The sequence below is a fragment of the Sus scrofa genome, chromosome 13 (assembly GCF_054392235.1).
Source record: "Sus scrofa isolate SSC_HxYL_T2T_F1_AM1 chromosome 13, Sscrofa_HxYL_maternal_Yorkshire_Landrace_v2.0, whole genome shotgun sequence".
Taxonomy (NCBI): Eukaryota; Metazoa; Chordata; class Mammalia; order Artiodactyla; family Suidae; genus Sus; species Sus scrofa.
In genome coordinates this window covers 116545981-116561248 of record NC_139395.1, presented here as the reverse complement: position 1 = coordinate 116561248, position 15268 = coordinate 116545981, and positions in this window count along the sequence as shown.

Sequence of the window (15268 nt, the reverse complement as noted above, 5' to 3'; positions counted from 1 at the left end):
CTATGCATTATTGGAATGAGTTTAAGTGAACTAAACTGCCTTGTATTTTATATCCAATAATAAATATTAATTTAATAGCTAATTTGGGGGTTAATTATATTTATTTCTTCATTTTTCTTGTTTTAATGATTTTGTAGGTTATTAAATGTTTTATTAAATCATTTCTATTTTGTACATCCATTGATTATTTCTACAATTTTCAACAAGTTATGTGATGTTTTCTAAATTCAGTAAAAACTATGAAGTAGCTTTTCCAGTTATGAACTACTTTCCACACAAATGTTCATTCAAAGCTCCTAACGAAGATGTCTCTTAATAAAGTAGAAACATGGCACACTTCCTGGTTTTAGGCAGCCTCCTCCTCATCTAACACTGTACTTATTTAATGGACTCAAGAACAGAAGACCTACATTCTCTAGAGAATAGAAGTTATACATGAGCTCAGTAACATTAACTCCCCAGATAAAATTAGACTTCCTTGCAACCACTGACGTGAGCCTGTTTTGCCAATAAACATAATATACTGTGGACCACCATATTTAGACATCATCTAGATATACTGGTGGCATATGGATCATATTTGACACCTTCCAATATAAAATATTAATTTCTTATCCTTATTGGAATATAGACTTACTTATTTGGGATTTGGCTTTGCTGTTCTTAGACATTAAATATCTGTACACAATATCTCTCAGGATTCACTGAGTGCTAAGGTATCCCACACAGTATTGCCTCTTTCTTTGACAGTTTCTTTACACAGATATAGGAAAGTTTACAGGTTGATAAAAACTAGATACAATGGGAACTCCTGACAACATGTGACATATACTCTGAACATACAACCTATAGATGGTAAAATTTTTTCACAAAAATAGAAGACCCAAATTCATGAATCAGGGTTTCACTACATCTCATTCCCTAAATGTAATGATTCATTCATTAAAAAAAAAAAATCTCTCTATGCAGAACTAGTGGCTGCAGTACACAAGAGAAGAAATTCTCTCTGACGAAAAAAAACTATGTATATGTGACATATAATTGATAAATATGTTTCTTTCCTTTTTCTTCTCATCTAGTTCTGTGTATGGGAGTGATGGTAGAGGTTAACTTTGCAATTCAATACACAACTGAAAAATATTGATAATGGAACAAACTTGAAGATAAAGTGACATTACTCAGAGATTCTGAACTTAGAGATATTCACAGAAAAGTGTTACAAATTTGAATGGGCTCCCAATAGAAATGGTTCAAGCAAATTTTGGACGATATGATGAAAAATTTCATTATGTTAGAGGGGAGTTTTTCCTCTTTCTTAAAGTAAAAAAAAAAAAGGCAATAATATATATTTATGCTTTTTATGCATGCAGGGCAAAATGTTTAAATGCAATAGAAATGTGTTCACTTAGCATCAAAGCAATTTTCCTCATTTTTATAACTCCATCACTGTGTATGTTTGATGGTAGGCAGGGAGTCAAGAAAGTACATGGTTTCTCTACCCACTCCGGGTTTCCAGATATGGAGACCTGAACTAGTATCTTACCTTGAGGAAGTGATGCACAGCCCAATGTTGATCACAGTAGCAACAAAAAAGTCCACAGCTCAGCAGTGAGAGCACTTCATTCCTGCAATGGATGTAAGAGGTAATAAGTGTCCCTTAATGGGGGCAGCAACAACAGTATCTTCACCAGTTGTTTCTTAGCTGCAAACACTCTTCTGGCTCATGTTCATTATCTACACTGAGTCCCGTAGCACTGCCATAGCTTTTTTAAGCTAACATCATTGTATCCTCCCATCATTTCCATTACTTGTGACCAAGAATACTGAAAATAAGATAGGTTTGAAGTGTTGCGGCTCTTACATTCAAATGACTCACAGCAGAAAAAGAGATTTAGAGATAGGGATACAGAGAGAGAGAGAGAGAGAGAGAAGGAGAACAAAAACTACATGCTTCTGCTTCTAAATGCAAAGAAATAATTCCTGCAGTGCCAAACACCTACCACAGCTAAGAGGTAGTGACATTTTATCAGCATTTTTTAAAAACGAGGAAAGGCAGTATAGGAAAAGTAAACAACACTGATGCATTTCTTTAAAAAAAATCATAAGATAATACAATTAAGAAATAAATAATAGGTTATCAAAAAACCTAAATCAATTAAACTCCTCTATTAAAATGCAATTATTCATTTACTGGGTCAAAATGAGAAAGAAAATTTAGATTTTATTGACACCAGGGAAACAAAATATTCAAAATAAAGCAATAGTCTAAAATATACAATGCTTTGTATATTCCATCATGGCTCAGCAGTAACAAAGCTGACTAGTACGAATGAGGACACAGGTCAATCCCGGCCTCACGCAATGGGTTGGGGATCCAGCATTTCTGTGAGCTGTGGTGTAGGTTGCAGACACAGATCAGGTCTGACATTGCTATGGCTGTGGTGTTGCTGGCAGCTATAGCTCTGATTCAACCCTAGCCTTGAAACTTCCATATGTCACAGGTGTGGCCATTAAAAAAAAAGCAAAATAAACTATAAAATAAATAGTGCTATCACATGCTATAGTCTTGAATTTGCAACGAATAAAATTTTAATACTTAGAAACTCATATTTTTGTAAATAGCCCCCGGATCAAATAAAAATAAAATTTCAACAATATGCAAAGTAATTTAACGCAGATCTATTCATACCAAAACCTGTCATATAACAAAAGCTCTAAGGAAAATCTATAGGTATATTTACTGTAATTATTTAGTGTAAAAAGAGGAAAGGAAGAGAGGGGGAGGGAACAAGAAAGGGAGGAAGGAAGGAGGTGAAATATATTTAATGTAAAGAAAAGGATAAGAAAAAAAATTACACTCTAAAACACCCTGAAATACCAAGTTTTAAATGAATTGATAATTTTTTAAAAAAGAAAAAAATAACAAAAGAGAAAACATTTCTGAAGTCTAAGGTTAGGTTTTTAAAAAATGAATAAAATGTATAACTTCTGGAAAGACTGGTTAATGATAAAAGAGAGAATACAAACAGTACATTAAAAATAAAATAAAGGAGTTCCTGTCGTGGCTCAGTGGCTAATGAATCCAACAAGGAACCATGAGGTTGCAGGTTGGATCCTTGGCCTTGCTTGGTGGGTTAAAGATCTGGTGTTGCCATGAGCTATGGTGTAGGTCGCAGACACGGCTCGGATCCCGTGTTGTTGTGGCTCTGGCGTAGGCTGGTGGCTACAGCTCTGATTCAACCTCTAGCCTGGGAACCTCCATATGCCACAGGAGTGGCCTAGAAAAGGCAAAAAGACAAAATAAAATAAATAAAATAAAATAAAATTTAATTTAATTTAATTTAAAAAAAGTAATATAAGCAAATTCATTGTACCACCTAGAGAAAATAACTTTGAAATACTAAGGGAAACTGTTTATTTTTAATAAAATATATTATATGTAAATAAAGTTATTTTTTAAGGTGAAAGAAAAATACATGATCATACAGGGGAGCTATCTTTATGCAATTCTGTGTGTATTGAAGGAAGAGCAGGGTAACTGAAGCCCTATCGCATCTACCATGACATCAACACTAAGGTTCTTGGAGGCAATTCTGGGTACCGTACGGCTCATGAGAACGCAGTATGTAGACACTGCTAGAGATGATGAGAAATCACTGAGGAATTCTGAGCAGTAAAGCACTGCCTTCAACATGCCTGCTCAATCTCTCTGAAGTGATAACAATGTTGTGGGATGATAAGGACAGAGGGACAGCTACAAAGTAGGGGCACCATTGCTGGGAGGACATAATAAAGCTTGAGGCAGGGCAATGTGAAAATAAATAGGGATGGAGAATCAGGGATAAACAGGACAACGGCTTTGAGGGTAGAACTGGCAGCATTGGGTGACAGATTGGAAGGTGTAATTAAAGGTCACTAAAGGTTCTAGAACTGGTTTTGGTTTTAGGTCATGTGCATCTGCAGAGCATGCAAAAACAGAAGAGTAGAAAAAAAGAATAGGGTTACAACAGGTTGAGGGAAAGGCCTAAAAAATGAACCAAAGGACAAAACCCATTCCTCCAATGTTCTGTTACAAATGCTGCCTTTCTGAGCCATTATGAGTGTAGTTGAGTGTTTGTTATGGTGAAACAGCTCCCAGAACAGTCACACAAACACAAACTGAAGAATTGGGACTTATCCACGCACAATATTTCAAAGCAAAACAGTTTAAAAATTCCAGTTTTACTCTGAAAAGTAGAAGCTTATATTTATTAGAACTAAGTTTACTTAAAAGCTATGGAAAACTAAAAATGAGCAATAGCTTAAACAATATAGAAATGAGTTTTTTCCTGTGTAACCAGAGTAGTCTTATCCAGGTTTAGCAATTCCACAATTGTCTAGGCCACAGCTTCTCTTGTCTATATCATTAATCTTGACAGTTTTCACTTATCAAGTTCAGACTAGCTATTCATACCCAGGCAACAGGAAAACACGTCTTTTTACTGTAAGTATACCTTTCAACAGGTACCTAAACCAATTTTCCTAAATCTCATTATATGTCATGGACACTTGATCCTGCTCCTCTACAGGGTGTAATTTTGTTTTTATTTTGAGCAGCCATGTACTCACCTAAAATTGGATGGTGCTATTACTATAGAAAAAAAAAATGATTTGATTTTGGTGGGCAATGAATTAATTGAAAGAAGAAAAATTTTGCATTCCACTATGTGGATAAATCATGTTATAACATGTAGGATAGAAACTCCTCAGTAATGTTACCTTTGCACAGAAGCATATAGATTTAGATTTCCTTAGTGACCAATTCGCTTTAATCCTGTAACATCTATTATCGGTTTTTAACCTTCATTACTCCCTATTTTAGACAGACTTTGTCACAGAAGCTCATTCTTTTGGGTTTCCTTGGCATCCTTTTTTTAGTTTTTATCTATTAATAATAGATAGATATATCAAAGCCTTTTATTGCCTGTTGTGCTACGTTGCAAATTTTAGCAAAGAAATTGAATGACACACAAGTTCTAAGAGCACAGGCAGAAAATCTGTAACCAAAGACATGGCAGAAAAATAAAAGAGGACTTTGAAGGCCAAGGACATAAAGCCAAGAAAGAGAAAAGAATAAATCAAGTGGAAGAGGGGAAAATAAAGGAATTTTCTCTTAAAGAAAGAAAAACAAAATAAATTACTTTGGAGAAGTCACAAAACATGAGAATGATCCCCAAAACCCAAATGGTATAATTAAAATAGAATGTTAAAGGTATCAAATCCTATCTAATCACAATGGTATTAATATCATTATGTACTATAAAAACGTAAGTCTAGAAATATCTCTAAAAATAATAAAGCTATGTCCAAAAATGTCATGGCTAAATATCCTGACAATCACTTAGGTTAGTTGATTTATTTTATTGCCCAGATAATTTAGTCAAAACAGTTCAAGCAAATTGATCACATACTAAAATCTGAATGCTTTTCAAATGATACCTTCATTCACCTGGAGTAAAATAAGGAGGAAAGATACTAAGATTGGCTCCCTTATTCTTAATTGCACCAAACTTTCTTGCTTATAAGTGCATTTTTTTTCTAGGTGCATGAAATTTAAAAAGAAAATTGCCCAATGTATCTTGGATTCTTATGGAACTACATAAGGAATGATGCATTATCCCCTACATTTATTTTGGTAATAGTGATATCAGTTTAATTAGATTTTCATCATATAAGAATGAGTGAAATATAACACAAAAAGTATTTATTTACAGAGAAACATAATACATCTGAATGTTTTTTCATATATAAAAGTTTCAATTCAGGAAGAAGTCCCTTGCATAAACACAATAATTATAATCCCTTCCTTTGAGAAGAAAATTATAAATAATAATAGAAACAACATTTAATTAAAATCAGAGATTTTCTGCAATAAAATTTCCAAGAAGAAGAGAACATGTAATTCAGGCACACATTTTTTAAAGCAGCTGCAGAAATAAGTTTCAACAATAAAGTTTCTTGACTGGAGAATATACATGTAAAAACACCAAAAAGAAATAAGAAGGTGGTCAGGGGAAGGAAGAGAAAGAATTTAGTCAACATACCCTGCTTTTTATTTTGTATAGTTTACAGTACTTAAATTCAGTATCTCTTACACTTACCTCATATAACTCTATCATTCTTTGATGTTGATGAGAATTATTTTGACCTTTGAGAAGTCTTGAATTTTGTATATTGACACCATGAGAAATATTAACAGAAGTGCAAACTGCAATAATTTCAACACTAAGAGCTAAGCAATTCTTAAAATATTTTTATAAATACCCAATACTCCATAGTTACCAGAAATAAATATGTAGAAAGTCAGAATAATGTGCACATGCTAAAAAATGATAAAGGCAGTGAAACAGAATACATTTTTATGCTGGCGAAGTAGACATATGAAAATGTCAAGTGTATATTTTAGAAGCTGAGATTAGGATAAAGATAGAAAGTTTATTTTGTGTTGAAATAAGCCATAAAAATAAAACATTTTCATAGCTGTAATCTTTTTTTTTTTTTTCTTCTTTTTAGGGCCACACCCATGGCATATGGAATTTCCTGGGGAAGGGGTCTCATTGGAGATGCAGCTGGAGCTTAAGTCACAGCCATAGCAATGCCACATCTGAGCTATATCTGTGACCTTTGCCATACATCATGGAAATGCTGGATTCTTAACCCACTGAGCAAGGCCAGGGATTCAGCCCACATCCTCACAGGTACTAACTGGGTTCCTGCTGAGCCACAACTGGAATTTTTAATAACTGTAATCTTAAGTGTCAATTAAAAAAATACCCAGAGACAAATGACATCAAAGACAAAATGATCCAAAACCTACAAAACACAGCAAAAACATTTCTAAGAGTGAAGTTTATAGCAATAAAATCTCACCTCAAGAAACAAGAAAAATCCCAAATAAACAATTTAACCCTATACCTAAAGCAAAGAGAAAGAGCAAGCAAAACCTGAAGTAAGTAGAAGGATAGAAATCATAAAGATTGGAGCAGTAATAAATGATAGATAAAGAAAATGATAGAACTAAAATCTGGTTCTTTGAAATACAAAGAAATATAGAAACACAAAGGAACATAGGAGACTGCTATGAACAATTATGTGCTAATAAAATTGACAATCTAGAATAAATGGACAAATTCTCAGAAATTAAAATCTTCCAAAACTGAACCAAGAAAACATAGAAAATATGAATAGACCAATTACAAGTTCTGAAATTGAAAGTGTAATTTAAAAACTTCCAAAAACCAAAAGTCCAGGACCAGACAACTTCACAGGCAAATCCTATCACACATTTGGAAAAGAGTTAACACCCATCTTCTGAAACTCTTCCAAAAAATTGCAGAGGAAAGAATACTCCCAAGCTTATTCCATGAGGTCACCATCACTCTGATACTAAAACCAGACAAAGACATCACAACAAAAAGAGAATTATAGACAGAATATCACTGATGAATATGGATGTAAAAATCCTTAACAAAATATTAGCAAATTGAATCTAATACATTAAAAGGATCATACACCATCACTAGCTGGGATTAATCCCAGGGATGTGAGGATTCTTCAGTATACATAAATCAATCAATGTGATATACCATGTTAACAAACTGAAGAATAAAAACCATATGATCATTTCAACAGAGGCAGACAAATATTTTGACAAAATTCAGCACACATTTTTTGACAAAAAAATAACTCCCCAAAAAGTGGGCATAGAAGGAGCCTACCTCAACATAATAAAGGCCATATATGACAACACAGAGCTAAAATTCTCAATGGTAAAAAGCTGAAGTCTTTCCCTCTAAGATTAGGAACAAGACAAGGATTTCAACTCTTACCACTTATATTCAACATAATTTTGGAAGTCCTAGCTATGGCAACTGGAGAAGAAAAAGAAATAAAAAGAATCTAAATTGGAAAATAAGTAAAACTGTCATTGTCTGCAGTTACTATAATAGAAATTATACATGGTATTATACATAGAAATCCTAAAGATAGTAAATAGAAAACTATGAGAGCTCATTAATGAATTGGCAAAGTTTCAAGATACAGAATTAATACATTGAAATCTCTTGCATTTCTATACACCAAAAATGAAAGATCAGAAAGAAAAGTTAATGAAACAACCTCATTTATCATCACATGAAAGAGAATGAAATACCTTGGAATAAACCTACCTAAAGAGACAAAGACCTTGCTCTGAAAACTGTAAGACTAATGAAGGAAAACAAAGATGACAGAGACAGATGGAAAAATATTCCACCTCTTGGATTGGAAGAATCAACACTGGAAGAATCAACATTGTCAAAATAACTATACTACCCAAGGCAATCTATAGATTCAGTCCAATACCAACTACCAATGGCATTTTTCATAGAACTAGAACAAATTATTTTTTAATTTGTATGTTAACACAAAAGACCCTGAATAGCAAAAGAAATCTTGAGAAATAAATACAGAGCTGGATGCAGGTTCCATGTAATTTCAATCATAATACAAAGCTACATTCATCAAATTTTAGATTATAATACAAAGCTACAGTCATCAAAACTGTATGGTACTGGCACAAAAACAAAAATATAGATCAGTGAAACAGCATAGAAAGAATAGAAATAAACCCATTCACTTATGGTCAATTAATCTATGACAAAGGAGGCAAGAATATGCAATGTATAAAAGACAGCCTGGAGTTCCCATTGTGGTGCAGTGGTTAATGAATCTGACTAGGAACTATGAGGTTGCGGGTTCGATCCCTGCCCTTGCTCAGTGGGTTAACGATCTGGCATTGCTGTGAGCTGTGGTGCACGTCACAGATGTGGCCCAGATCCTGCATTGCCATGAGCTGTGGTGTAGGTCATAGATGTGGCCCAGATCCTGCATTGCTGTGGCTTGGCGTAGGATGGCAGCTACAGCTCCTATTCGACCCCTAGCCTGGGAACCTACATATGCCGTGGGAGTGGCCCAAGAAATGGCAAGAAAAAAAGATAAAAAAAAAAAAAAAAAAAAAAAAAAAAGACAGCCTCTTCAAAACGTGATGCTGGGAATACTGGACAGCAACATGTAAAAGAATGAAAGCAGTATACCTTCTAACACTATACACAAAAATGAACTCAAAATGGATTAAATAACTAAACATAAGGCCAGATACTACAAAACTCTTAGAGGAAAACATAGAATACTCTTTGACATCAATTGCAGCATTATCTTTTTTGATTCACCTCCTGGAATAATGAAAATAAAAACACAAATAAAAATGGTACATAATTAAAAGTTTTTGCACAGCAAAGAAAATTATAAACAAAATGAAAAGACAACCCACAGAATGGAAGATGATATTTGCAAATGAAACAACTGACAAGGGATTAATCTCCAAAATATATAAACACCACCTGTAGCTCAATATCGAAAAAAAATAATAATAAAAAAATGGTCAGAAGATCCAAATAGACATTTCTCCAAAAGAAGACAGATGGCCAAAAATATATGAAAAGATTCCCAGAATCACTAATTATTAGAGAAATATAAATCAAATCTACAATGAGATATCACCTCACACCAGTCACAATGGCCATCATCAAAAAGTCTGCAAATAATGACTGCTGGGGAGGGTTTGTAGAAAAAGAAACCCTCCTACACTGCTGGTGGGAATGTAAGCTGGCACAGCCACTATGGAAGACAGTATGGAGGCTCTTTAAAAAACTAAATATAGACCCGGCAACATAGCATATGACCCAGCAATCTCACTCTAGGGTATCTATCTGGAGAAAACCATAGTCCAAAAGATACATGCACCTCAATGTTCATTGCGACTCTATTTACCATAGCCAAGACATGGAAGCAACCTAAATGCCCATCAACAGAGGAGTGAGTAAAGAAGATGTGTTGCATGTATTCAATGGGATATATCTCAGCCATAAAAAAATAAAATAATGCCATTTGCAGCAACATGGATGTACCTAGAAATTATCACACTAATTAAAGTAAGTCAAACAAAGACATACTTTAATTAAGATGTATCATATAAGATCACTAATATATGGAATATAATAAAATGATACAAAAGAACTTACTAAACAGAAACAGACTCAAAGATTTTGAAACCAAACTTAATGGTTACTGAAGAGGAAACTTGGTGGGGGAAAATAAATTAGGGGGCTGGGATTGACATAGGTATACTACTACATATAAAATAGGTAGGTAACAAGGAACTACTGTGTAGCACAGAGAAACCTAGTCATTATTGTATAATAACCTATATGGGGAAAGAATCTGAAAAGAGTGGATATATGCATAATTGATTTACCTTGCCAGACACCTGAAACTAACACAACACCATAAGTGAGTTACACGTCAATAAAATTTATTTTAAAAAATTACTAGAAAAATACAGGTTGAGTTAAGCAAAACTTTTTTAGGTATAACACTAAAAATATGATCTATGGAAGAAAAACTTGAAAATTGAAATAAATTATACCTCATCCAAAAGAAAAAAGCCATTAATTGAAAGAGGATTAATTTGGAGCAATTGGAGAAATAATAAAAAGCCTCAATATAAATATTGATGGCATTAACCTCAAATAGACAAATTTTTGATTAAATATAGATATGCAAATTAAACTTTATTATTATTTGCATATAATTCAATATTGTTAGTCCACAATAAAGTAGTTCATTTTCTTTATAGACATCAGAGTTTCTATTACAATCCTTGTTCACAATTAATTTGACCTTGATTATCTTTTTCAAAAAAAAAAAAGGTAACCAAACAGTGCTGGGTGAATTATCATGTATACTGAATTCATGGGTGTTAATATTTTTGGTTACGCTGAGGCTCTATGTGCCTGTTGGGTTGTGAAGAAAGTCTGACAGTTCTTCAAACAATAATCCATGTAATGTCTTTGTTACTAAGCTGGCCACATGAAAAATTTTGGTTAGATGTATATGTATATCGCTCTTTTTGATGCTGTATTTGGCTAAGTTCTCTGTAACACATTTCTGACTGATCCCTTACTTTCATTCTTTATGGCATTCTCTTGCCTCTTTTTTATTTTTATTTATTTATTTATTTTTGCTTTTTAGGGCCACACCCTCAGTATATGGACGTTCATAGGCTACAGGTTGAACTGGAGCTGCAGCTGCCAGCACAACTACAGCAATGCAGGATCCAAGCCATATTTGCAAATTATATCACAGCCCACAGCAACACCAGACCTCCTACCCACTGAGAGAGGCCAGGGATCCAACCTGCATCCTCATGGATATAGTCAGATTAGTTTTCATAGCACCATGAAGGGAATTCCTCTTGCCTCTTAATGGTACAACTCAACCCCAAACAAACAAAAAAGTAGATCTACTTTTCAACAGACATAAGTAAGAATTTACTTTGTCTGTAAGTCCTTACAGCCTAAATATGTTGTTTGACTCTTTAAAAATATCCTCACCACTATGGAAAACAGTATGGAGGTTTCTCAGAAAACTAAATATGGAACTAGAATATGATCCAGAGTCCCACCCCTGGGCATCTATCTGGAAAAAATTTTCATTCAAAAATATACACACACCCCTAGGTTCACTGTGGCACTATTCACAATTCACAACTAAGACATGGAAACAACCTAAATGTCAATCAAGGGATGAATGGATTAAGAAAATGTGGTACATATACACAGTGGAATAACACTCAGCCATAAAAAGAACAAAATAATGTCATTTGTAGCAACATGGATGGAACTTGAGACTCTTATACTAAGTGAAATAAGTCAGAAAGAGAAAGACAAATACCATACTATATCAATTAGATGTGGAATCTACTATATTGCACTAAGGAACGTATCTCCAGAAAAGAAACAAACTCCTGTGTATGGAGAATAGACTTGTGGTTGCCAAGAGGAAGGGGGAGGGACTGAGAGTTTGGGGTTAGTAGATGTAAACTATTACACTTGGAATGGATAAGCAATGAGATTCTGCTGTATAGTACGGGGAACTCAATCCAATCACTTGTGATGGAACATGAGGGAGGATAATGTGGAAAAAAAGAATACATATATAAATTATATATGATTAATTACTGAAAAAGATAATTGACTAATATTATCTTATGTCAAAAATTACACTCTTGAGTTTGATAATGTTTGTACCATAGTGGAGATTACTCTAAAAGCTTGATATTCATGGATTTAACAGTTGTAATTTCAGCAACTTCCAAAGGAGGCAGTGATCCATAGCCTATAGCAATTTAAAATTTTGCTGAAATACCATTTATATGTGTTAACTGTGTGCAGAAATTGCACTAGAACTAGAAAATTCCTAGGTTAACATCATAAATGATAAGCTATTAAATCTTTCCAGTATCAGTCAATTTTATCTTTTTGATTAAATTTATTTGTGTTCTAACATTGAGGTACAAATTGAGCAATGAATTTTGACTTTACTTAACCAATTGATCTATGTAGCTGTATCAGCTACACCACATTTATTTACCCTTGTTTTTTGACAATATGTTTAGCTTTATTTTTAAAATATTTTTAGTACACTTGATTTACAATGTTTTGTCAATTTCTGCTGTACAGCAAAGTGACCCAATAATACATATATGTACATTATTTTTCTCACATTATCCTCCCTCATGTTCCATCACAAGTGATTGGATTGATTTCCTTGTACTGTATAGCAGAGTTTCATTGCTTATCAACTCCAAATGCAAGAGTTTGCATCTACTAACCTAAGCTCCCGTTCTGTCCCATTCCCTTCCCCTCCCACTTGGCAACCACAAGTCTCTTCTCGGTCCATGAGTTTGTTTCTTTTCTGTAGATAGATTCATTTGTGTCATATAGTAGATTCCACAGGTAAGTAATATCATATGGTATTTGTCTTTCTCTGTCTTAGTTCACTTAGTATGGGAATCTCTAGTTCCATCCAAGTCTACAAATAGCATTATTTTGTTCTTTTTACGGCTAAGTGTTATTCCACTGTGTATATGTACCACATCTTCTTAATCCATAAATCTGTTGATGGACATTTAGGTTGTTTCCATATCCTGGCAATTGTGAATAGTGCTGAAATGAACCTACAGGTGCATGTATCTTTTTGAATAAAAGTTATGTCTGGATAGATGCCCAGGAGTGGGATTTCTGGATCAAATGAGAGTTCTATACTTGGTTTTCTGAGGAAATTCCATACTATTTTCCACAGTGGTTGTACCAATTTAAATTCCCACCAACAGTGTAGGAGGGTTCCTTTTCTCTATACCCTCTCCAGCATTTGTTATTTGTAGGCTTATTAATGATAACTATTCTGAGCAGTGTTAAGTGATATCTCATTGTAATTTTAATTAGCATTTCTCTAGTAATTAGTGATGTTGAGCATTTTTGCATGTGCCTTTTGGCCATCCATATGTCTTCTTTGGAGAAATTTCTACTCAGGTCGTTTTCCCATTTTTCAAATATGTCTTTTTGTTTTGTTTTGTTTGCTATTGATTTGTGTATGTATATTTTGGAGATTAAGCCCTTGTTGGTTGAATCATTTGCAACTGTGTTCTCCCACTCCATAGGCTATCTTTTTGTTTTTGTCTTTGTTTTTGTTTTTATGGTTTCCCTTCCTGTGCAAAAGCTTATAAGTTTGTTTAGGACCCATTCCTTTATTTTTGTTTTTATTTCTGTTGCTTTGGGAGACTGTCCTAAGAAAAACTTTGTAAAGTTGATGTCAGAATATTCTGCTTATGTTCTCTCCTAGCAGTTTTATGGGGTCTGGTCTTATGTTTAAGTCTTTAAGCCATTATGAGTTTATTTTTATGCATGGTGTGGGGGTGTGTTCTAGTTTCATTGATTTAAATGCAGCTGTCCAGGTTTCCCAGCACCACTTGCTAATGAGACTGTCTCTATCCCATTTTATATTCTTGCCTCTTTGGTCGAAGATTAATTGACCCTGGTGTTTGGGTTTATTTCTGGGTTCTGAATTCTGTTCCATTGGTCTGTAAGTCTGTTTTGGTACCAGTACCACACTGTCTTAATTACTGTAGCTTCATAATATTGTCTGAAGTCTGGAAGAGTTATGCCTTCTGACTTGGTTTTTGTTCTTCAGGATTGCTTTGGCATTCTGGGTGTTTTTGGCTCCATTTAAGTTTTTGGGTTGTTTGTTCTAGTGCTATGAAAAATGTCATCAGTAATTAGATAGGGATTCCATTGAAACTGTAGATTGCTTTGGGTAGTATCGCCGTTTTTACATTGTTAATTCTTCCAATCCAGGAGCATGGAATATCTTTCTATTTCTTTGAATCCTCTTTAATTTCCTTGATTAATGTTTATAGTTCTCAGCATATAAGTCTTTCACCTCCTTGATTAGGTTTATTCCTAGGTTTTTAGTTTTTATGGGTGTGATTTTAAAGGGAATTGTATTTTTGTATTCCTTTTCTAATATTTCATTGTTACTATACAGAAATGCAACCAATTTCTAAATATTAATATTGTATTCTGCTACTTTGCTGAATTCATTGATAAGTTTGAGCAGTTTTTGTGTGGAGTCCTTAGGGTTTTCAATATATAATATCATGTCATCTGCATAGAGTGATAATTTTACCTCCTCTCTTCTAATCTGGATACATTTCTTTCTTTTTTTTTTTTTTTTTGTCTAATTGCCATGGCTAGGACCTTGAATACTATGTTGAATAAAAGTGAGAGTGGGCATCCTTTGTCTTGTTCCAGATTTTAATGGGAAGGCTTTCAGCTTTTCTCCATTAAGTATTATATTGGCTCTGGGTTTTTCATAAATGGCTTTATATTAAAGCATGTTCCCTCTATACCCACTTTGGTTAGAGTTTTTATCATGAATGGATGTTGGATTTTGTCAAATGCTTTTTCTGCATTATTGAGAAGATCATGTGGTTTTTGACTTTTGTTAATGTGGGGTTAAATGTTGATTGATTTGCATATGTTGAACCATATTTGTAAGCATGGGATGAAACCCACTTGGTTGTGGTGTATAATCTTTTCGATGTGTTGTTGGATTTGGCTGGCTAAAATTTTGCTGAGAATTTTTGTGTCTGTATTCATCAAAGATACTGCCTCTAATTTTATTTTGGTAGTGTCTTTGTCAAATTATTTATTAGGGTGATGGTGGCTTCATACTATGTCTTTGGGATTGTTCTTTCTTCAACCTTTTGGAAAAGTTTAAGTTCTTCCTTGTATGTTTGTTAGAATTCGCCTGTGAAACCATCAGGTCTTAAGGCTTTTGTTTGTAGAGA